Genomic DNA, 24,418 nt, shown 5'->3' on the forward strand with positions numbered 1-24,418 from the left:
GGGTGACGAGGCAATTTTTCCTGCTATTGTTTTGCTATTATTCATCGCTATTATTCATTCCGTTCACTGGCACAATAGTGGTTTCGGCAGCTGCACACTCCTCACATGTTTATAATGGGCTTTTCTGTCAGAGTTTTGACATTTAAGAAGAATGGTTTGGTTTGCTCTTGCTTTTGGAGTAAGGCTTTATTCGTTAGCGTTCTGCAGCAATGTACATGGACATGCTCCACTTCCCAACTAATGCACAAACCTGGAAGGATCTCACCACCTTCCTACCAAAATTCAGGTCTTCTTTGAGCCTGTCCTTCACCCTCTCGTAGGCTGCCCAGTCTTCGAAACTTGGAGAAAGTTGACGCAAAAGGGGCTCGACACATAGCAGCTCCTGCTGTGGATGCAAAAACCCTTCTTATGCATTATAGCACTTTGCAGGGATTTAAAAATATTAAAATAAAAGGTCAGGAGCTAGAAATAGTCAGCAGCCTGCCTGGCCAGTGTGATAAGATAAAGCTGTGTACTCCCAACTGTGGAAGTGCGACATTAAGTCTAATAGATTTCTAGAAACCAAGTTTATCAGCAATCCTCACTGTTTGTTTCTTCAACATTCGAAAGATATGGTTTATGTACATACAGTCATAATTATTTTCAAAATTAAAATGCATCAGTGCCTTCCTCCTATAGAAACAGGATGGTCACAGTTTCAGTCAGCAGTTTCCCTCAGCTATGCTGGTATTTCAGGGGAATCTCGTACCTCTGGTTGTGGAAAATGCCGCCCATTGTGTGTCTAGCCCTTGAACGAGATCTGTTGATGCCTATTCATGCCATGAATGAGCAAGGCTTTCAGTTCCTATACATGAAAACCTCCAGATAAATGCATTTACTATTTTTATTTAGCGGAATTTACTCCACATTCACCATTGTAACAGGTACTAATTTTCCTTTTTGTTTAGGGTCATCTCTGCTTATTTACCAGGAGTAGTAGAAGCATTCATAAAAATATCAAGGTTTCAGGAATCTACAAGGACTTCAGCTATAAGCTGCTTTTTGATATAAAAGAAAATCCAGTTCAGCTGGTATCAGCTGAGTCTTCATTACATTTACAGCTGCTACCTGTGCAATCTTTTAGGATGTAATTACCATAATAAGAAAAAACATCTCCATAATTATATGTGCATAAAGCAAAATGCCTTTCTCTGGCCATCCAGCTAGAGCTGCAGGTACAGATATGCACGCTTACAGAGGACACAGGGGATTAGGGAGGCATAGGAATAAACACGAGACAATTGTTGCCCCATATGGTGCATATTATAGGCAGATGTGTTTTGATCAGGATCAGCCGTGCAGAAGGTAAACCGACTGATTTTTTTTCTCATTTACACTGAACTAACTTTGATCACAGTGTAGGTTCCCGCGTTCTAAAATTTATGCTCACTTAAAAATGACTCCAAATGTGCTGGGGAGATTTGTGTCCTCAGAAGGTCTTCTGAGCCAGAAAACGAGCTCTGTCCCTCAGTGGCTTGTCCGGCTCTGTGTGGGGTTTCCCAGGCAGGGATGGGTTGGGATGGAATGGGATGGGATGGGGATTTGCACCACCACAGTCGACGTGGTGCCAGTGCTTTTTACAGGAGTTGCAGCACTGGCACTTTCTAGTTCTTTAGAAAGTAAATAAAAGAAAATCAGATTGCCAGATGGAGTATTCTCAGTGGGAACCACTCTCTTTCTTTCTTAGACACTGATAATGCAGTATAGTTTCTTCTCACCAGACAAGATGAATCCTAGTACTTTTTATTTCCATGGAGCCATTTCCATGCTGAGCTTTCAATTCTACTCCTCCACCTCCTTATTGCCTGATAACAGTGAGAGTAGACTTTTAGCTTATAAAATAGAGTTATACTTTTTATTGAAAAAGATGGTTTAAAACCCAGCATTACTGGATGAGGAAGTAACCAGAGCTTAATTCTTTTGCCAGGGAATAATTCAACAGAAAATATTATCTGTGTATCACCATCCATAGGTAAGACAAGGCGATTATAGGCAGACATGCACTATTTCAGGTTTTCTTCCATCTTTCTGTTATCAAAACCAGACTCAATTTTGCATTCTTACTTGGTAATTGGCTAATAACTGTAATTTTCGTCTTAAGAAGATAGGCTAGAAACCACTGTTCAGAAAAGCCCTACAACATAACAATTGATCAATTCTTCATTACACTTGATGCATTCAGTTTACCATAGTCATTTCATTTGCAATATGAGCTAAAAATACAAACAGCAAAAATCTACTCAAGCAATTTCAGATTGGAAAGCCATAACACAAATTAGTACACAAAGAAACAGCAGGCAATCAATTTATCATTTGCTACTTTATTCTTTAGCAATTTGCCATCTTTGCTGAGTTACTTTTGAAACTTGTAAAATTTGATTATGTGAAACGTGGTGAATGTCAGGCTTTGGTCATTTCTGTGTTGTGTTTTATGAGTTGTTTAGAGAATGAAGAGTTTGTATAGGTAGATCCATGTGGCATGTGCTAATATCCTGCACAAGCACACATAGCTAAAACTTAGCATGGAAGCTCTATTGCTGTTGTTTTCTACTGTTAACCCAGTCCACAGAAGGTTTAGTTCCCACTAAAGAAGGTATATGCCACTTCAAAAGGAACACTGTGGACCTACATTTCCAAACCAGTGCCCGAGTCAGCTGTGGTCCCACGTGCAAGACTGACTATTGCATCTCCTACAGTATCCACCGTGTGGGTGGAATATTACAGAAATGTAATGATGTTTTTAACCCCGCAGTTTGAATAACACGCCTGTCAGCCCATTAATAAAAAGGGGTTTGCTTGTGATAGACTGAGAAGTGGTGGTGCCACATGCTGCTGTGCAGACCTTACACCTGTTCACATTTATTCATAGGTGACCTCAAGAAGGCTATTTTTTATCCCCCACAACCTTCGTCTTTCCACATTCAGAAATAAGCATCCCATTAACCTTTTTGAGCCTTGATGTTGAATTCGGTTGTATAAATATTGTTTGCAAGCAGTGGATATGCTCAGACAGATACTGGATGTGCTCAGAGTGCAGTCTGCAGAATAGACTGGGTGGAAGAGTGATGAAATGCAAACAAACAGGCGAGAGGAGGGGGACCAACTTGGGGATATCTTCTGCTGGGTTTGGCTCCACTGGCAGATTTAGAGCTGGCTGGTTTTCTCTGGCTTGAAACCAGATCTGCCATGTGCTGGGGCAATGGCCTGAGCACTTGGGCGTTCCATGGCAGATCCCCCTCCCACTGGAACTGCTCTCTTTCATATAGTTTTGTCAGCTATAAATAAGAACATGCCAACTTTGCCAGCTTCCAAAACTGTTTCCCTTCCTTTTATTTTTCTTTGCACCAATTCGTATTCAATTATGTTTATAAAATGCATAATTTCATCAATAAAATCTACAGGCCTGATACCAAAATGTTCTGCTGCCTCATGATATCCCTGCAGAGCAGAAACCAGGGAGCGGGATATTAAAACCAGTTTCTTTAGCCCAACCTTTGCTTATTGGCTATAATGAGATGGAAAATGTCTCCTTTTTTTTTTCTAGGCAAGATAGTTTCTGACGGAAACACTTACTGTGGGAGAGGGTTTCACAGATGAGACTTGTGAAGCGGGTGAGACAGCTGTAGAGTCCCTAAAGGACAAGGTTTACGTGCTGTCACTTGCTCCAGTCTCACTGTGGGAATTTAGGCATCTCCCAGCTCAGCCTTCCAGTTGTGGTGGCTCCTGCCCTCCTGCCTTTCTGGTCCACGTGCTGTGCAGCAAAGAAAATTGCTCCTCGTGGACTATCAAAGCTGAACGGCTTTGGGTAAGTGCATTCACTTGTTTTAGAGGTGGGCCAGGTCCTTTAGTCTGCACTGCACTATGATTAAATAACCTTACTGGACTTTTGCTCTCATCCATGTTATTTAAGCAACATTTGCAATTAAAATCACATTTGTTGTGAATAAAGTTCAGAGACAAAGGGTGGACAAAAAATAGCACCACCATGCCTCTCAAAGAATTTCCCTACCTGCCTGATTCTTAATTAATCCTGTTTCTTTTGAAGAATTGATGTTGACTTGCTTTTTTGGTTTTTAGGTTAGAGTTTGAATTAGGGTTTTTTGGAGTCTTTTGCATTGGCTAGACTAATTCTGCAGCTTATAATGTTTGGCATGTTTCAGTCTTAGCAGTCCAAAAATCAGCTTTCCATCAACAGAAGAATGCAGCACAAGGCTTATTGTCTCTCAATCAAAGCACATTGCGGACAGGTCTGTGTTTCTGTTTGACGAACACGAGAAGACCCAACGTTCAGGCCTGCCAAAGTGAATCATGCTAGGATCGCAGGACTGAGATGCATTTGTTTTCCTCTTTTTCACTTCAGTCCCCACAGTTTACCCACCTTCCTCCAAATTACCCTTTTGGCAGGAACCGCAACTCTCTATTTTACCCCACATATTACTTTCAAATGTGGTGTGAAAGAAAAGCCGGGGTCCAAATTTGCTGTGAAGATCTTTGCTAGCTGTTTTTTAGCTTCTCATTCCTTCTCTGTCATGCCACTGTAAAATTGTAGGCTAAGGACAAGTTTCGTTTCATCCTTTCTATTATTTGCTGAAATAAGTGTCTGGTGTAAAGGAAAGCACAAAAATCTAGGTTATTTCCTTACAGAACATGTAGATTCAGCAGCATGGCTCAATATTAATAACAACTGAATGGCTAAATCCCTGCAAACTGGGATAAAAGTTTGCTCCTAGGGATCCAGCAAACACACTTAAACCATTGAATTATCTTAATTCTAAAATAGCCTTCCAGCAGTACCACGGGACCAAGCTACACTTTGGGTTATTTTGCTGTATCTGGAATTTTGAGGCTATTCCAGAGACAGACAGGCACAATGGAAAGCAGAGTTGGCCAAACATGTGAAGACTTGAGATATAAAAGGATTAACAGATGCTAATGTTCTACATTTTTCTACTGCAATAATGTAAGTACAGAAAGCACCCAGAGCAAAGCAGAAAGGAAAAGATTGCATGTAGGAGGGACAGAAAGACACAGCTACAATACTGTGCTGTAGTAAATTTTGAAAAAGGGAACTGTTGAGTAGATGTTACCAGCACATGGAAAATTTAATAAGTAGATGATTTGCAATTCACTGGTCCAGCGAGGAAAAGTGACTTATTTCAATCTAAAATGAAACCTTTCAGTTTTTCCAGAGAAATAGAATCTCTAAAATCACAAAGAAAGACTGATAATAATTGAAAGTCAGACTAAACTCCTATTCAACTTGAAATTAAGCATCGAGTTATTTCATTTGCAAAGATGTTGAAAGCAAATATTTCAACTTTTAGAAAAATAGGTGTCTTTTTCTCTAGGCCAAACAGTTTGTCATCTTCAAAATGCAACTACAGTAGATCTTGCTGATGTAGAGAAAAGTGTTGCCAATGCCATTTTAACCCAAGCTCTGTTCACTCCAAACACGCTCCTGAAGGCACTCGTATCATTGGGTTTGCTCCAAGGAGCAAAATCTCTGTGCTTTTGTTTTTCCTATCTCAACTGCCTTCATACACATGAACTGCTCTATTGGATGAGCCCTTTTTTTTTTTTTATTCTTTTTGTTCTGACTGTGCGACAGCCAGATCGAAAACACAGGTCTCCTACAAGACCCCCATCACATAACAAGCTGGAAGTTACACAGCTCCTATTGCATCGGCATCAGGAAAGCAATGCGTGCACACAGCATAAATATATAGAAGAATGAAGTGTGTCTTGGCATGGCACTTATCCCAACCCTGATTACCCAGTGTAAAGAGCACAGAGGCATCTTGGCATGAACAGTGCTGAAAAGAGGGTCAGCCTACTGCTTTTCATGATAATCCTTCTTATCTCTAAACTATTGCTACAGCATCTGCATGGGGACATGAAGCGGGGAGGCCGCTTTGGTCTCTTGACAGTCTTTCTATAATAGAGGTATTTCCCTGTCCTCCACCTCAAGCAAGTATGTCTAATTCTGATTTATCTCCTGTACTGTAGTGATCAGCCACATAAATGAACAACTCCCCTAGCTATGCATCCAAAACACTCTGGATCCATGTCACCTGCAATATTTTTACATATTTCTTCAACAGCAAGACACAGTCTTCATCTTTATGTGTCCTGAGAGACAGCTGCCCTTTCTACATTTTTTCACCCTTTTAGGTTGCAATTCTTCTTAGCCACAATGCAAATTTGTTTGTGCTGCCAGCAAGTCTGATTTGCCGTTAGGGTCTCAATCACTGATATGGATAATATAGTGTAGGTCTGACTCGAAGGGGCCATCTGAACCAGTTAGTTTCTGTATTTCTCTCAAACTCATTTCTTGGTATTTGTTACTTATTCATTATGACTCCTTGACTACAAAGAGTACATCAAAGCTGAATATTTCTCTTTAATCAGGGACCAAAAACATTATCGCTCTGATCATAGGATTGCAGCTTTCATATTTTCTTCTCAGACCTATTCTTGGAATGTGTCCCATCATTTAAAATCCTCTTCTAAGGTAGGAAAAATGACATTTTCTCTTTCAAGGCAAGCCTTTTCTTAGGATAGTCCATGGGCATCATGGGTATAGCCAGGAATGACATAGATTTTTATACAGATTGAATCTTATTTGCACTAAAAATTTGCAGTATTTTTGCATTGCCAAAGATTTCTTACAGCAGCAGGTTATTTTGGCTGTGATTTCATGAGAAATGGCAGTCCAGCTCTTTGCAAAAGGCTCTGCAAATAGTCATTAAGCTAAGTGTCCTTTCCCATGAGAGTAGGATGTAAAGAACTGAGGTGTGATCACATATGTGTGTGCATGTGATATATGTAGAGATAGCGGAAGAGTCTGCTTTTCAGCTTTTTTATGATAGGTATATATATGTATAATAGCTAAAATAAGAGCTGATTTTTTTCTGCCAGATCAAGTAGGAGTTGGAGCTGTTAACAAACAATGTGAAGATTAAAGAGAATAAACAAACCAATTAATCATTTCTTCTGGCCCAAGTAAAATTAACACTACAGCTAAGTTAGCCCCTCTTACACTGACAGGTGAAAAAAATCCCTGTCTATGAGACAAAACCTTGCTAGAAGGAGAAAGAGAGAAATACACTGGGGAAAACAGACTGCCTGTCCCTGTTGCCCTGAGGTCTAGCCTGAGCCAGGAGCGAGGAACTACGGAACTACATTTTGGCAATGCAATAGAAGGGCAAAGCAAATAGTGCAGGAAAGGACTGGGGAAGGTCATGTAATCCACCCGCATTCAACAACGTACACCACAGATTATACACAAACCCATTTTCCGCACATGGGATAACATTTGTGAACTTTAGAGATGTTACCGTTGCTTGGTCTGTGCTCTTAGCAGAATGTATTGCTTTGATGCAGAACTTATCTTTCTGAGCAGCTCCCAGAAATTCCCTGAAAACTTTGCAAATTCTTTTGCTCGGGACCTCAGGTGCTGCCCCAGGGGAATATCTGCAGGGTCCCTCTGAGGAGAGGGCTCTGAGCAGTCCCCCGTTGCTCAACAAGGAGGGGCTTGTTCACACCCTTGTCTATTTAGGGCTTGGCACGGATTTTACATGCTTGTTTTACTCTCTGTCTGCTAACTACTTGCCCCTGAGTATTTGGAATCAGTATAAAGTGAATAGAGTGAGATACCATATGTTAATTCCAGTATGCTTTCTGGCTGATAAAAGTGAAAAGTATAAGCTCTTTGTGAGATTATTGCATATAAATAAGTTAAGGCAATTGCATGGATAAGATAGAAAAGCAGTAGCGTTACTCATTAAGATTTTATCTAAATAATCCAAATATTATGAAGGAGGAAAAAAATAATAGCAGGTTGGATAGCAAGATCAAACTACCTAAAAATCTGATCTCTGGTCGTGCACAGATTTTGAATGTTAACCTTTTTATTATGTCTAAGAGATGCTTAGTATGTGGTGGTGCATCAGAACCACCACTCTCTTGTGTGGGTGGATGTGTATATTTTGCTACTGCACATATTTCTCAGGCAAACAAATATAAGTGGCAAGGGAAAGGATGTTGTTCTTTCATGCAGTTGTTCTCTTGACACTTCATACTATGAAATGGACTCCAAATTTCCCAATAGAAAGAGACTGAAATTATGAAGAATAAGATTGACTGAAATGGATGACAGTGTTTAAAAAATGTTAGCTAGTATTGATATTTTGGAGGAAAAAAATACTCTGAGAATGCTGCCCCGAGGAGGTGATTGATACGGCTGCCACAGGGGCCTGTGCCACACCAGATAAGTCACTCCAGCCATGTCAGAGGTGATCATTACTTTTATGCTCCTCGTTTTGTGGGTGCCTGACTGATGACCCTGATATGCAGAAATACGAGGCACTTAAAGCTTAGCTGCTACTGAAATCTTGATGTCGAAGCTGGCTGTGAGCTTTCTGATGAAAAATTTTTCTGTTGGAAAATGTTGACTTGCCACAGCTGAGATTTCACAGAAGTGTGTTTTTCCATTGAAGTTATCATTGTGTGATTTTTAGTATGGAATTGCTGGAGGAAAAAAAAAAGGAGAAAAGAAAAGGGAGGAAGCTCTGTGCTTTGGAATAATCAAAGAACATGAGAAACCACAAAATGAGAGACTCAGGCTCCGCTTTGGGTCTGCCTGAGCAAAACTTCCCAAATTAATGCCCTTATCTCCTGGGCCGATGGCTATTAGGGGATCGGTGGGGGGAGAGGGGGGCGAGGAGAAAAGGATCTTTCTCCCTTTCCCTCTCTTTCTAAGTGCTTTTACTAAACATTTCAAAGGGGTTTTGTTTCATTCCAGTGTGAAAGAGTGAGGGGAAAAAAGTCTCTGTACTTGTCATGGAAGGAGAGAGCAGCTCTGTGCCTGGCTCTGGGTACAGAGATGGGACACCTCAGCGGATGGGACACTTTTAGCCCCATTCCCCTGTCTCTGAAACCATTAACTTGTTGGCCTGGAGAGGCCAGTGAAGTCAGGACACATCACACCTCTCACTTGCCTTTCACTCACTAGAACAGTAACGCTGTCAGAGGAGGAGAGGGGCTCATACGGTGCAATTTATTATTAATAATCCACGCCAGCTTTTTCCCATCCCCTTATTTTCCCCTTTTCTGAGGCAGGTTATAACACTACTAAGCCACCCAACTGTGGGGTTTGCCTATTGCCTTCTCAGCTCCAGGCGAGGGGAGTTTTGTGGACACCCGTCTCCCCAGACAAGGTGTCCCACCACCTAACTCCCTCACGGTTGGAACGTGTCCAGCCTTCGCCTGTGCCGAGGTCAGGCTGGTCTCCCTCTTCCTCCGCCATTCGCAGATACGGGGAATAACCAACTGCTGCCTTCTCCACTGCCCACGTTAGAAGACTAAATGCAACCCCTTTCTGTGCTCTCTTCTCTAAGATAAGCCTATTTCTTTTAACTTTCCTTGCAGGTCATATTTCCAGACCCTTTGTTAGCTTTGCTGCTCCCTTTTTTTGAACTGCCTCTAATTTCTTTAAGTATGATGATCAAAATTAGACATAGTACTCCAGCTGTGGCCTCTCAAGTCCAAGTGCACAGGTCTAATGAGTTGCTGTGCTTTATGTGCACTACCCTCAGTAACAAATTTGATTCTTGTTAATTTTTCCTAATAACTCTGCAAGTTGCGAGCCATTAGGAACCTGCATTGAAGGCAGTCTGACTGGTTTGTAGGTTCTCAATTCATCTTTTCTTCACTTTTTGATGTTAAGTACTGAATTTGTTCTTCTGTCTTTGTCCTTCATCGGATCTCAGAGGTTCTCCATAAGTTTTTGAAGATAATTTTTAATGATTCACATGAGGATTTGGCTATTACTCAAGGTGGATGCTGCAGTTACTGACAACTTGGATATACCCGTTTTTAGCTGTCCCTCTTCTTTTTGTGCCTTGTGTTCTTATTACCATCTTGAAATTAGCTGTGCTAAATATCTGATTGTAATTAAATTTCTCTGAGAAGACTGAAGCAATGAAGACTTCAAATGTATCTCTATTCCCTATGTAATTTTACCTGTTTTCCTTCCCTGTTAATGGACTTGCACTACTTTCCTTTGCCTTGATAACATTAATAATATTTGCCCTTCACCCCACAAAGGCTGTGAAAGTAAATTAATGACTGCGCATTAAGCACCCAGTTACTATAGTAAAGAAGGAAAAAGCCTATCAGGAAATGAATGGCAATTCCAAGATGGCTTTTGCTACTTTATGGCATACACGCATTAAAGCCCTGTGCTCACAAATAAGAATGACATGAATACTGGCTCACTGCTCTGTTATGGGTGCCACGTATCCTGGGCCAGTCCTCGAGCAAATCCGTGCCACAGAGATGGGATTAGAATTTGCAAGCACAAGGAGCAAATTAAGGCAGCACAAACAACCTGAGCTCTGGGGTTTCCTGGTTTGTGAGCGCTTCCCATCACAACTTTGTGCGTCAATAGATGGAAGGTGAAATATTTGCTCTGCTCCAAGTGCTGGGTAGTGTCCTGTCAGCTTCTTCAAGGCACTGAGTGCTTCCTTGCCTTGGAAGCAGATCTTTCACTCCTGCCTGGTATTGTAACTAGCACCCTGTTACTGTTCTCTGTTTTTTGTGGTTCTTCATCCACAGATGGAGAGAATAACATGCTCTTAGTGATCACATGAATTTATAGGAATTTCTAGCACCCCCTTCTATCGTGCCTGATGACTGCATGATTGTACCAGGCAGTCTTGCTGTCTCCTGGAAACATTTGGAGATGGGAACTGTGACTTGCACAACTCTTTGTGAGCGCACGCAATGATGTAAATTGTTAATGGAAATTATTCTGAAGCGAACTCAGGCCTCAGGCTGAAACAGTGCCACGAGAAACTGGAAAAGCACCAGGAAGATGACTAGCAAAAGTGATCTTTGCAAGGTTTCTGTTCTGCCAACGTATTTGCTTGAGATTACTGGGGACCAAATGACAACCTGACATGATGTGACCCACAACAGCCTCTGCACCAAACTGAAGAAGTTTCTAATGACTTTTTATGGATCACTTCTTCCTTGGAGAGCACTACAGTGCTGATACCCTGGTTGCCCTATGGCTTACATGACCAGCTGTTTTGTGACTTGTACCTAGCATCGTTCTACCCAGAGGGAACAATTTAGACTATGTTGACTTTGTAGCAACTAAGATTGCCTACGATAATGATATTCTTACCTGGTGGTTTGCAGCAAAATTAAGACCTTATTTTCTGCTGAAGCGGGGTGAACAATCATAACAGTGGGTCCAGAGCTGACCCTGGTTTTCTCCCAAATACTCTTTTTTTCTCCTGTTGTCCAGTCTGATTGCTGGGGATTTTACTCACAGGCTGTCATCTGACCTCTCTGCCCATGACTGTGAAATTAATTAAACATGCCTCTCTCCATGCATGCTCGCTAAACAGACTGTCCCTTCCAGCACTAGTTAGCACAGCATTTGCATCAATATTAACAGGAAATATCTAAATACAGGGCATGAAAATTTTGCACTCTACCTGCTGTACAAATCAGCTCATCGTACATCGTCTCCTTGTCCTATATGTGTAGCCTTTTGTCTCCCGTGTCCTTTCGACTTAATTTTAGTTTGCCCTCTACTTTCACCTCCATTACTGTGTTATACATGGGCAGTTGGCTATGTGACTTAATCATATCAGCCTCCTCCTGCTGTTTTACTTCAATCATCTCCAACCTTTCTCCACTGAGCTGATAAAGATACTTTCTCCTGCGCCATGGAAAACATGATCTAAAACGATATGATAGAGTTCTGCATGCATAATTTCAATAACATCCCATGTAACCAGTCACCTGGCTGTTTTTTTTTTTATGAAATCGCCCTTGTTATCAGCCTGTTTTCATTCAGTTCTCACAAAAGGATTGCTCACAGCATGAGTCATGCCAGACGGTTCAGTATCTCTGTCAGGAAGTCGGTAAAGGTAATAAAAAGGGGTACATGCAGACAAATCTTTGGAAATATAACATTTAAGAGCAGCGACGCTGCTGATAGCTTTCTGTCATTTTGCAAAACGTTAAGAGAAAAAGCAACAAAACCCAAAAAGTAACATTTTCTTCATTAATACTTTTGTATTGCTCCCCACTGAGTTTACTTGTATCCATTACGCAACTCTAAGGTTTCCAACTTTATTTTTCATTTTAAGGTTTTCTGCTCTCAGGACTTTTTTCTCAGTAAGAATAACAGAAAGCTCAGCAAAGCAAGCAAAGTCACTTGTCTAATTGCATATGGTTGGGGACGAGCCCACTGCCACGGCTCCAGGGAGGTAGTGCAGAAGGGTGCTGAGAAATGCGCTCTCCTGCTCCCGCTGCTGCCCTTAGGGACAAGGGCGAGCGCTGGTACCTCTGGCAGGGGAGGTGCTTTCCGCTCTCAGTCCCCCCTAATCCGTCCAAATAACAAAGGCATCACTACCCCATGCACACAAGTGTACTTTGAGATCATCTCTTGGTTTTCGCCTACATGTTTCTCTCCTGAAAAGAACATTTTTTTGCAAAGTCAGTTGGCAATATCTACATCATTATGAAGCTTTTCTGGCACTGCATCTGCTGATTGATGGCTGTGAAAATGCAGCATATTTCATTTTCTTCTTCTAGACATGAAGCCAGCTGCTAATGGTTTTCACAGGGTGAAGCTGGCAGCTGCAGGATCAGGTCTCGAGACTCTAAAATGTACATTTGCAGGAGAGCCACCTGGGCTTTTGACTGTTTCATTACTGGTCATTACTGCTCATAAGAAGTGGTCTAAGCAAAATGGGTGCTGAGCCTGGCTGTAAATACTGGGGTGTGAGTTGGGAAACCACAGTCATTAGCATCAGATGGAAGTGATCTCAATGATCTTGAAATCTTTCTGTATGCAATTAAAACTTCTGTCGCCTGTTTCCAAAACCACATTAAGTCCCGTGGTCTAACAGTTGACATTTATTTAGTTTTATCCATCTGCCTCTTCAAGTCAAATACAGAAACTAATACATAAGTATTACGCTCCTTATGTTAATTGTGAATGCTTGCTGAAGACTGAAATAAAGCGTGAACGCCAGTGCATCATTTGGCTGAGTGAGAGCGAGACTGTGGCTCTCTGCAGACACCAGACAGCAGTAAGTAATCTTCTCCTACAGGTCTTGGATAAAATCAGTACCTAAGCCCTTGTTCCTTTCACTCTAGAAAAAAGCCATTTGATTCCAGCACACCTATATTTTGCCCAACTTTCCTGTATTTCATGCACAGCAAGGGACAGGGGACCATGGTGGCCGCTGAGGCCATCTGGGCTATGGGATTGCTGTCCTGCTTCTTCAAGCCCCATGAAGCACCTTCTGTGTTTATAAAAGCCCTCTGTGACTACGAAGAATGAGATAGGATTGGTCCCTCCTAGACGTGTAGATGGTATGTTCTTCTGGGAGGAGGAGGCAGGAAAAACACACGGGCTTTGGCGGTGCTGCGTGTTACTCGCTAGGCTGACTTTTAACAAACCAGGCTGGATGCCTTATCTTTCCTAGAGAAAGATAGACTCACTAGGGTGCCTGGGAAAAAAAAAAAAAGGCAGAGCTGTGAAAAGATTCACTATCAGTTTTGTAAACTGCTGTCAGGCGGGAAGCGGGCTGATCTGCATTTGCATTTACATTTTTTGGAGTGTTTCACGATGACTTAAATAGGAAAGAGCAAGGCAGAAATGATCCGATGTGTGTAATTCCCGAGAGCAGCAAGAGGATTTCATAATCGCACAAAATCATGCAAACACCAGTTTTGCATTGTGGGCCACTCTGTCCTCACGGAAGATTGACCTTGACACACACTTGAACAATTTTAAACAGGAGGAATAGGTTCCATAAGCAGAAATACTGTAAATCAGAACCTTCCTCCCAGGTAGGAAAGTCCTGTTTGCCTGATTTCTAATCTATATGATCAACAAAAAGCATTCATAATTGTTAAGCGGCTGAAAAGTGGGCCTAGAGTGTACATCGCTTTCTCCTGTGAGGCTCTGCGGGTCGAATTCTCTCTCATCAGCATGTGCCACAGAGGCTTTAGATAAGGAACTGGTGAAGAATAGCTGAACATTGAAAGCTATTATCTCAGAAGACTGATATTTACTGGATTCCTGCTTTTTACCTTTCTAGCTGAGTCACAGAATTTCCTTTGTTGCTGCACATTCGTTTTCCTCCTTTCTCTAACAAATACCATTGAATTGAGTATGCACATGTCTTATATACTGTTATCTAGAATTACCTCCAAAAACCCTTTTAAGTCCTGTTCACATACAAAAGAGACTTGAATACTTCCAGGGCAGAGCAGTACATTAGCAAGCCGAGAATTAACAATTGAATTGGGTCAATAAAAGAAGGATATACTATCTGATCACAAGGTGACTGTTTCCACTGTAATGTGAAAAGCTACTTTCGGTGCTGAAAATACAGCAGAGCAACAGTTAAATTAATGCCACTGTATGGACCTCATTTGGATCCCTGCGTACATGTTCAGATTTGTGCAAGCAGAGGGAATGGCTATTAGGAGAATCAGGGGAATGAAGAGCTTGCTTTGTAAGTAGAGATTAAAATTAATTTGCTTAGCCTAGCAAAAGGCAGACTGAGGATGCATTTCATGTTGCTGAGATGTACACAGCGGGGAAGGGAACTCTGTAGGCTAAGGGAGAACGTTGTGAGAACATCTGCTTTAGGAGCAACATCTATGAACATAATCGGGCTGGAAAATAGGGAATTTCTGCCTACAGAAAGGTAAAGATCTAGGTGGCTTGAGCAAAAGATCTATTTCTAAGATGGATTTGATGGCTGCCTCTATAGCAAGGGACTTGGACTGAGCAAGAGCAATGACACAGTTTGTACAGGAGGGGCTTTTATAATGTAACTGAAGGTGCTCTGTGTGGTGGCATTGCCAAATCCTCTTTCCAGTATATCTTCTCAGAACCTGGGTGTGACCAAAACAAGTCCTCCTCTGTGTGGCCTGCAAAAAGCCAAAGATACCTCCAACCACGCTGGCTGGACTGACAGCTCTAGCAGACCACTCCCTTTCTCTTGTGGCTGTGACACCTGAAAAACCATCTGGAGACTGAAAATGAGTGTGCACAGAATCTCCCCCCCAGGTTACTTGGGTAGATTTGATGAAGAGAAAATATCTGCATATTTCTGCAGCTACTGAAGCAGTGAAGCTGGAAGGTTCTGGTTCAGGGGATCAGAGAGCTCTGAAAGTTTTGAAATGTTATTCTTGCCCTCACCCACTGCAGATTTGATTTAATGCCTACAGGCCACATTATTGTTTATAATATTTCACTTTTTAATAAAAAAATTTGGAAAACTATTATCTATTTTGTTATTTTATCATCAATTATTGAATTATTGTTGGGGGGGGTTATACTTTCTCCATCTTATCATAAATATCCTGGAATATAAAAATTTCTGATTTGTAGACTCTTACTATGAATAAATTAAGCTGGATTTATGAGACTTACGGTCTGTTCTTCCTCTGTTCTTTGGAGGGCTTTGTGAATGTGCAATGAGAGCTCTTATTTCTTATTATGGAATTTTATTGCCACCGTGTAACTGGGTTAATATAAGAAGTATATATAAGGATATGCATTTGCCTGTGAGATGTTTTAATATGGAGAAGAGCATGTGAAGTTCAAAAAATATGAACTGAAGTACAGACTGTATATCTTACTCCGTAAATAGGAAGAGAAACCATTTCAAGTGCTGAAGAAAGAATGGAGTATGTGGGAATTGTCCCCTAGGAAAGGTAAAAGTCATCAGATTTTTTTTTAAGCCATCCTGCTCTGCAGCTACATTTTAGCAAACATCCTAAAATGCTGCAGTTGCTTCCTCTCACCTGCTGGTCTCCTGTACGAACTTCCATAAAGTGAAAAAAAGGGCGTAGAAAGCAAGAGAAGCTGGAAAGGTCTAACAGCCAGGATATTTTGCCTTCTAGTAGTTCCTCTCCTTTTTGGTCTACATGAACTTGGCCGATGCTAGTTCATGTAGGCTGAGACCCAGACAATAACCACATCCTCCTTTTGAAAGAAAAAAATATCCAGACACATGAAGTACTCTTTTTAGTGAAGAATAAAAGCTAAATCCTGTGAGTGTCTCTCCTGTGCACAAGCAAAAAAAATCTTCGTTTGTCCCTGTGCCATCTTCTCATCCTTTACATACTTTAATGGTATTTTAAGAGCATTAAGTCCACAAGGATACAGGCGATGTCCGTGCACGCAAATGAAGGGAAGGCAGAAGGCTGCTGCCAGCAGATGAGGATGGAGCCAGCACAGCTGTGCCTAAAGAGATAGCAGCTGGAAAGGACCGAGGTGGCCACCAAAAGCGAGAACAGCTGGAGAACCAAAAAAGAGGTTTTAAAGGAGGCACACACAAAGTGGCTTAACTGAGAGAAACAGGTGTTGGGTCTGGAGAGGCGAGATTGCATCGCGGGCTGCAGAGCCCTCGCCGGGGAGCTGCTGCTGCCACGGGGCGACTGCTGCTCCCGGTCCTCCTGGGCAGATTTCCTTCTGCTGCCAACAACAGGATTTGCTGGCTTTTCTGTAGGAACGGGATGGGGACAAGTTCACAGGCAGGCTGACTGTAAAGCTCAATATTTTCAAGTCGGGGTTCGTTGCTCTTTGCACGGTGCTATAGATGATAACCTTCTATTCTCTTTTTCAGGTTTAACAGACCCATTTTCCTTTGGCCCTAATCGTGAGACTGCAACAAGTATTCTAAACACAATGGACATTTTATTTAAGAGGTTAAAAATCACACTAGTCTAGAAGAGAACGGTGATTTCCCATTGTTCATCAGTGCTGTAGCCATCTTTGCTGCTCTGTAGTGTCAGATGGAGAGCTAGTGGGTTATTGCTGTATTATGCTTCGCTATGAAATCCAGTCAGATTAATGACTTTGGGGTCACTTGAGATTTACATAATTTATATCGATGACTTGCTGTTTAAAGTGTTTTACAAAATCAGGAAATAAATTGTAGGCTTTATAAAAATATCATAATTAAAAATTGACTTGTACTAACTGTTGGCTTCAGGAACACGCATGAAGTTCAAGTATGATGGATTATTTTGCTCCATGAAAACTATAAAAAAACAGGAGAGACTTATGATGATAAAAAGCATTTTTTTAGGTGGTTACATTATCAATCTTTATATTGAGCCAAATGCTGCTTGCATTTCTTGTCTGCATATTTTATTGACTTCATTGTGACCAATTGTGGAAGGAGAGCAATATTTGTATTATAGTGAAGAAATATTATCACATTCGAGATCAAAATGTGGTCTTGAACCAAGTATAAAACTTCAGAAGCCAGAAATCAAACCCTTGTTTTAGTTCTGTCTTTAATATGACTTAATCACTCCAGAATTTAGCAAGCTGTGATAAATCTTTCTGCTGTAAAAACAGAAAGGAAATTTTCTTGCCTTTCCTCACATTAGCAATCAAAATATTCAGAAGGTGAATGTTATTTTTTCAATAGTTTGATTTGCGAGAAGCAATGAAAAAAATGTGCAAGTGGAATCTGTGATGTAAGGCTGGTCTCAATGTTTTTTTAATGAAAATGGGTTTGAGGGCAGCTGTTACAATGCAAAAATGAGCCAAACTCTGCTCTCTGTATGACTGGTCTATTCCCAGTGAAAATCAATGGAGTTGGACAGGACCAATGGCCTTGAATTTAACACGGTATTACAGGATTCATAACATGAGATCCCTGTCTAAAAAATTAGACAGGCTCTTCCATCTTATTTTTTATCAAACCAAAAACTCAATTGTCTGAGGAGGACACTGAGATGTGCAAAAGGACTGCTAAAATTGTAAAGTTCCACCTTGCTGCTACAATTCGAGACGAAGCAAGAAATGCTTTCCTACCCCTTCCCCCTGGAAGAAGAGTGTTAGGGGAGACAAAATGTCCAAGCTCCAACCCCTGCCCGGGAAAAGACTGAGCGGGAGCTGGAGACTGGGAACAGCAGACGTTGGGACGAGGTGGCCTCTGGGCAGGGTGGGAGAAAAACAGAGTCCTGGGACAGTGACGGATGGCACAAGGGCACCAAAACATCTTGCTAAAGCTCATGTTACAATTATTAACCCAAGAGGAATGAATCGGGTGGACAAATGTCTCTTGTTTGTATGAGACGTATTGTACAATTGCAGAAGCAGGGCAGTGCTAGCTGGAGGCTTGCTCTTTTTAATCCAAACTTTTCCTGTAATGCAGCAGTGTATGCACAGCAAGGAGCGCTCTCTCATGATGAAATTACATGTTCAACAAGCTACACCTCGCAGTCATATAATATAATAGTTGTGCAAACAGCGAGAGAGACATCTTTCTGAGGCACCTTCATGAAATGGGTTTGAAATAAGTTTTCATCTGTGTGCCAGGTATCTGTGATAGTAAAAATGAAATTCCACTTAATGGCTACTTTTTCACTAGTTTTACAGCCCAATTCTGGTTTGCTTCACTATCTTACCCCACTGAGGGCCCTAAGAGGGCCAACCCAGGATGGGAGTTTCTGTGAATAACAAAACTGAGAGCATAAGGCAAAAAGAAAACCATGAGAAGATATACGTAAAACTTATTGATGGTAATCACGTAGTGTAAGTGGTGTGTTAAACCCAAGAGACCAATTTTACACAGGGGCTGTCCTACAAACGCTCTTCTGCTCTTTGGAGCTGTCTGTTATTGTCAGCTCACACGTTCCTTCACAGCTTCACTTGGGTTTCAAATAAACAATCACATGCTGATAAGGTTTCTGGGCCTTTATTTCCCAGTTCCCTGAATTACAGGGTAGTGGCAAAATCAAACGGATAAAATCTTCCAGATGCCTTATCTGAGTTTCAGAAATAAATAACTTCTTGGGTTCACTCTTGAACTCTCTCACAAAATAGATCACTAGGGGTCACCAGAAAGAAGCAAAACTTTGTCTTTTATCTGGAATGCTTATAAATATATACAGGTTTTCAGCTAATCCTTTAGAGGGGATAATTTAGTTTTCAAAAACCAAGACAAATTATTTTTCTACAGACAACAGGTATTTCCTACTAATGAAAATGCCATTATAGAAGGCCCATGTTAAAAAGAGAAAAAAAAAAGGCTTGTGTGCAATTTCTCACTCACATAATCGCATGCTGGTACTGAAAAGACGCTGTGATTTCAAATTTTACTCCAAGCTAAAATAAGGTAGTTGCTTTTATGGTTTAGTGACCTGTATTAGAATACTAGCTAATATAGCAGTATGAATTTTAATTTTTCAGCTGGGCTTAAGCAAAGCAGTAATGATTTGGTTTTGGTAAAAATTCTCTGCATTATCTCTAAGTTTATAATCGTAGAAATGTAGATTACAGTTTTTCAGAATTTGTTCCAGCTCTATATTTGCAAATCTTAGAAAATATACTGCATGAGTTGATGAGAGGTTTATCCAAGGATGCTTGAAAGAACAGCCTGCTCAGGTAGAAAGAAGAATATTTTGGTATACTTTGGGAGAAAAGAAAAAGATAGCATAGTTGGAGTTCAGTGGGGATTTGAGGAAGAATTTGCCTCAGCACTATTTTATTGTTTTTCTTTTCATTCTTAGTGCTGAGCAAAGGCAAAGTTTCCCTGTGAATATTCAGCCAACAGTCAGTTTGGCTTTAACAAAAACTGAGAACAAGTCAAACACCTCATTTGCCAAAATACCAAAATATATTTCTGTATTTTTCCAGTGGCTTGATGCCCGTCACAGGAGAGGCCAGTGTCTTGCAGGAGTGTTCGGATGTAGGGAGAGCAGAGATCTGCCCGTGCCCAGCAGAGCTGCGTAGTTCATACTCCTGCCAGAGCACATTCGTGCATATTCCTCCGTGCTTTGTCTTGTCCTCCTTCAGTCTAGGTAAAACTGACATTGTTTCCCCCTCCCTTCTTGAATGTATATATTTTATAGCTAATGAAAAAGCTCAGGAAATATAACTGTCCCTCGTATTGATTTTGCTTTTATATAGTGCCTTTTCCCCAAATGGATGCCAGAATGCACTCTTAAAATCAAACTATATAGAACAATAATTTCTACCAGAATGGAAAAACATGGCAGCAGCTTAACAGTGCACTTTAGTGCTAGACAACACTTTAGGAAATGAAGGTGGTTTTAAGGAGCAGGGATAATCTCGCGGCCTTGAAGAAGTTATTAGATATGGATATGGAGCAAGACCCAGAGCAGCCTTTCTCATCCCAGCTGCCTGCACTGGATGGGGGGGGAACACCTCGCCAGCCCCTGCTCAAACTCTCTGATATTAGAGAACGGACGTTCCCAGGCATATCTTAGAGGCTGAAATATTAATTATGAGGGCTCTTAAGACGTCACATTTCAGCTCATATAACAAATAGCGCAACAGCCCCCAGCCCTTCATACAGATTTTACTCAAATATATCTCTGTTTAGCTGTCTGCTGTGTGACAGCAGGTACCTGCTGCCCCCAGCTCCAGGGCCCTCATCAGAGCCTCCCAAATTAAGGACTCCTTTGCCTTCAGTAAAGTTATGATTTTTATACAGCAAAAATTAAGTTCACTTTAACTTGTTTTCTTTACACAAAATATCCAGTTCCCTTATGCCTTCTCTTAAGCATAAAACAATAGGGGATACAGGATACTCCATGGCTTTCTTTTTGCATCTTTTTGATTAATAAACCAGTTGAAAATCACTGTGTTGATCAGTGTGATTGGGTTAGAGCTGGTCAGGAATTTCAAGTGTTGATTATTTTATATGCTGTTAATGAAACTTTTCCTAGAAATCTGCAAGTTTTGAGAAGACCTGTACCTTTTTGGGGAACAGGTTTCTTCTTAGGAAGGGAGGCATTTGGAGGCTGATGCACTTGGGTGTATGGTTTTGATCTAAAGAAGATGTATTGGTCAATTGAATGATCAGTCTATCTACCTGCCTAACTCTGTACTGGAATTACTTTATTTTTATTTTTTATAAATAGCAAATATATATTACACCACAGAATGAATCAACCTGCTGTCAATCACAGTATTTACAACTTTACAGCAGATGAACACATGGGAGACTGACACTAAAGCCCCTATTCCAAGATGTATTTAATTACTAATAGAAAGTGAAACAGTTCAAATAAGAGATCTAAAGATATTCTCTCCGGCATAATCAATAGACCAGTTCTGAGGGCACTTGTCTGTGACAGAAGAGATTGATCCAGCTCCTCTATCCTAAAACACAACATCTTTCCTGTCAGAAGTGATTAACAAAATATCAGGCTATCAGTTAGCACTTTGGGTTTTTCCCAGTTCTGTCTCAGTGGGAAAGTAAATGTTTAATTGTTTTCAATTGTTAAAGCAATCAGACAGAAAAAAAACCTTCCTGTGTAGATCAACAGCAGTTACTCAACCCAAAGTAGGTTATCTTTGGGAAGTCGTATAGTCTATAAACTGTTATGCAGATAATCACGGTGCAGAGTTGGGCTATAACAGCGGTGAGCCCCTAATGGAACTCAGAGGCAAAAATCCCACTTAATGGGTGGATTTGCACAGTGTATTTTTTGTGACCATCATAATTCTTCTCACGACATTTCTGCAGCACTAATTTTAGTGATAATTACATGAAGCAGTGATAACAGTGGTGGCCAAAATGATGTTTCCTATGCTTGTGTACACATGTGGTCATCTGTGCTACCTTTTACAGGATTGCAATGTTTTAGTTTTATATTCGGCTTAGCCCCATTGAAAGTAAGTATTAATATATGCTAAGGTTGTCAAAGCCATATCTTATCCCCATGTGCTGGCCAGCTGCAAGGTCTTAAATCTGAGAACCTCACCAAAGGGTCTTTCAGAAAGCCTGTGCTTCATTACCAGGGAAGGATTTCTCAGAAAACCTGATTAAAAGAAGCCAGAATAAAGTTGTCTGCTTCAAAGGTCTTAAAAAAATAAAATCCAATATCACCACAAAAACCAGACTTTGGGAGACAGCTTGTTTTCCAGCTAATCACTGTATATTCAAGTACAATTTAGTGTCTCTGCCACCAGCCTTTCTGAGTGGTAAAGAAACTCCTTCCAGCGCAGTTCTTGACCTTGTGAGTACTTCTGTACTGGGGTCTCTGGGAGCTGTGCAGGGCTGACCAGGCACGGCTTGCCAGGTCCTCTCGCATCCTGCCAGCACTTAATGAGGATGCTTGGTATTCTCGGGAGGCAATCTGCAAGCTCAGACCTGAGACAGAAGATGAAGTTGTTTTGAAACAGCAGATGAATAATATTGTCAGGAGTGTATTAATGAGAGAAAGTGTCTACACACCCATGCAAAGAGTATAGGTAATAGCAAACAGAACAAGAAATGTTAGCGGATAACAGACATTATGAAGCAGCAGGAATAACTGTGGGTGATTTTCATGACTAAGATATCAGTTATTGGGAAAATATGAAAAAGGAAGAAGAGGTGGAAGAATGGGGGTGGGTAGTAGATTTATGATTTATGTCAAAGCTATTTGTATTGCAAGGCAGCAATCATGTCACAAGGAGAAAATAGTTGTAAAACTCCTCTGGGAGATGTATTGCGTGTGCTGGGATCACAGCCGGCAACTTGAATCCAGCTATTTTGAAGTACATCAGTATCTTTAAGCCTAACGCTCTCACCCAAGCACAAGCTAGGGAAAGGGATTAAGTTGGACTCCAGCCCTCGGCCCGAGTTCTTCCACACGGCCGTAGTCTTTGACACTGGTATCTTAAAGGTAATATCAAACCTTCACTCCCATGGGGTGCGTTGCAGTGGGCAGGATGGCACCAGCGCTGTGCCGGGAGGTACGCGCGGGGCAGGTACGAGCGAGTCCTGCCTGCTGCCCTTTCAGCAGATGCTGACCCACCGGGCAGGGCAGGTCACGTCCCTGCACACGTACCCCCACGCAGGGAGCGGAGGATGAACAAAATGCATCTTTGCTGCAGACTGGGAATGCTGCAAGCTGCTCCAGCTTTCCTAGTGTAAGCGTTCACAGTGCTTTACTAGGGATTTCTTTTACAGGATCAATTGAAATAACTAGTCCAGGCAAAGGACTGAAAATTATCTGAAACTGGAAGATTCCTATATTCAACAGTTATGAGTGAGACTTTTAAAGGATATTATAGGAGAAAAGAAGCCCAAATACTTCAGGAATGTTATGGGGTGTGAGTGACTGAGTGCCACTGGCACTTACGAGATTCTGTTGGAGCAAAAAACAACTTCTGGGGTGGTTATGGACTAGCTAAGGGAGCAGGATAACTTTCTTTTGCCTTTAGTTTTATTCTGCTTTATACACATTCAGAAAATGAAATGTCCACATATTTTAACACTTGAAGAATGAGTTGCAAGTACATTGGGGTAGGAACTAGCCTCCTCTTCATTTTCCTTGTCTTTCTTGCAAAAGAGAAACAAGGAATTAATTAGATTTCACCCTGTTTATGTCTTTGTTGCTAGCTTTAATCTTAACATCTAATAAAAGAACAGAGCAAATGGCTCTGAATTTTTACATATATTTTTTTCTCTAGCCCGTTAAGAAAAGAACAGAACTGATGATAAGGTAGCCTGAGTGAATAAAAGTATCTATGCTGTTATTGAGGGAGGCTGAGCCACAGTCAACTAATTTTATAGCATACCCATAGTTGATTATAAAGTAAATAATAGGAGGGAAGGGACAAAGGCGACTATTAAAAATAATCTCTGAAAGGTGTTTGCGAATCTGCCTGTTCTGGTAGCTGGACCAGATCAACAAATATCATATCTGACTAATGCAGTGAGGTCTAAGAAAGCTAATTCTAAAGAAATTTTTAATTATTAAGTTATGAATAACAAAATGTTAGCTTAGCTATTAAACTAGTGACTGAGTTTTACCTCCCTTTGCTCTTCATAAAGGTCTATAGAAAATCAATAAGATAAAATTCAATGAAAAGTTTGCATGACAGTCAAACATCAGCAAAATACAATTTTAAACAGAGATGAGAAGCAAAGAGGAGCTGACATAAGACAGGCTCTTTTCTGTAAGGGAATGCTCTTGTTCAGATCCCAAGTCATTCTCCACATTTACCATTAAACTCATTATAGAGCTATTAATTCAGGAACTTCTGAGAACACTCTTGTCTCTGTATCATCTTCTAGATTTTTTCTGTAGACTTTTGCTTTCTCAGACAAATTAAACATAACTTGATCAGCCATTTAAAAAATGAAAAGTAAGACTGCGAGTCCGGGATGGAAAATGTTATCCCTTTTTGTATTAGCAAAAGGAGGAGGAAAAGTTGGGCTATCCACCAGTTCATGGAAAGTGCAAGAGCTACTGAGCTGATGAGGCATCAGCAAGATACTGCATGAGGGACCATTTTCTGAAACTGTCAACACACAAAGTTGCCAAGGGACAGTTGAGTTTTAAAATGTTC

General features: G+C 41.0%; 1 protein-coding gene across 4 annotated transcripts in view; it reads right to left on the reverse strand.

The window, feature by feature from the left end:
* LOC142031460 (von Willebrand factor D and EGF domain-containing protein-like) overlaps positions 1 to 24,418 on the reverse strand; it is a 188,196-nt gene that overhangs the window by 158,368 nt on the left and 5,410 nt on the right. The window contains exon 1 of one of the 4 annotated variants that reach the window (XM_075028943.1): positions 251 to 377. The exons of the other annotated variants lie outside the window; for them this stretch is intronic. The gene's annotated coding sequence lies outside the window, so the exon portion shown is untranslated. Of the gene's footprint in view, positions 1 to 250; positions 378 to 24,418 lie in introns of those variants that run through there. 4 annotated transcript variants of the gene reach the window in all.

The sequence above is a fragment of the Buteo buteo genome, chromosome 5 (genome assembly GCF_964188355.1).
Source record: "Buteo buteo chromosome 5, bButBut1.hap1.1, whole genome shotgun sequence".
Lineage (NCBI taxonomy): Eukaryota > Metazoa > Chordata > Aves > Accipitriformes > Accipitridae > Buteo > Buteo buteo.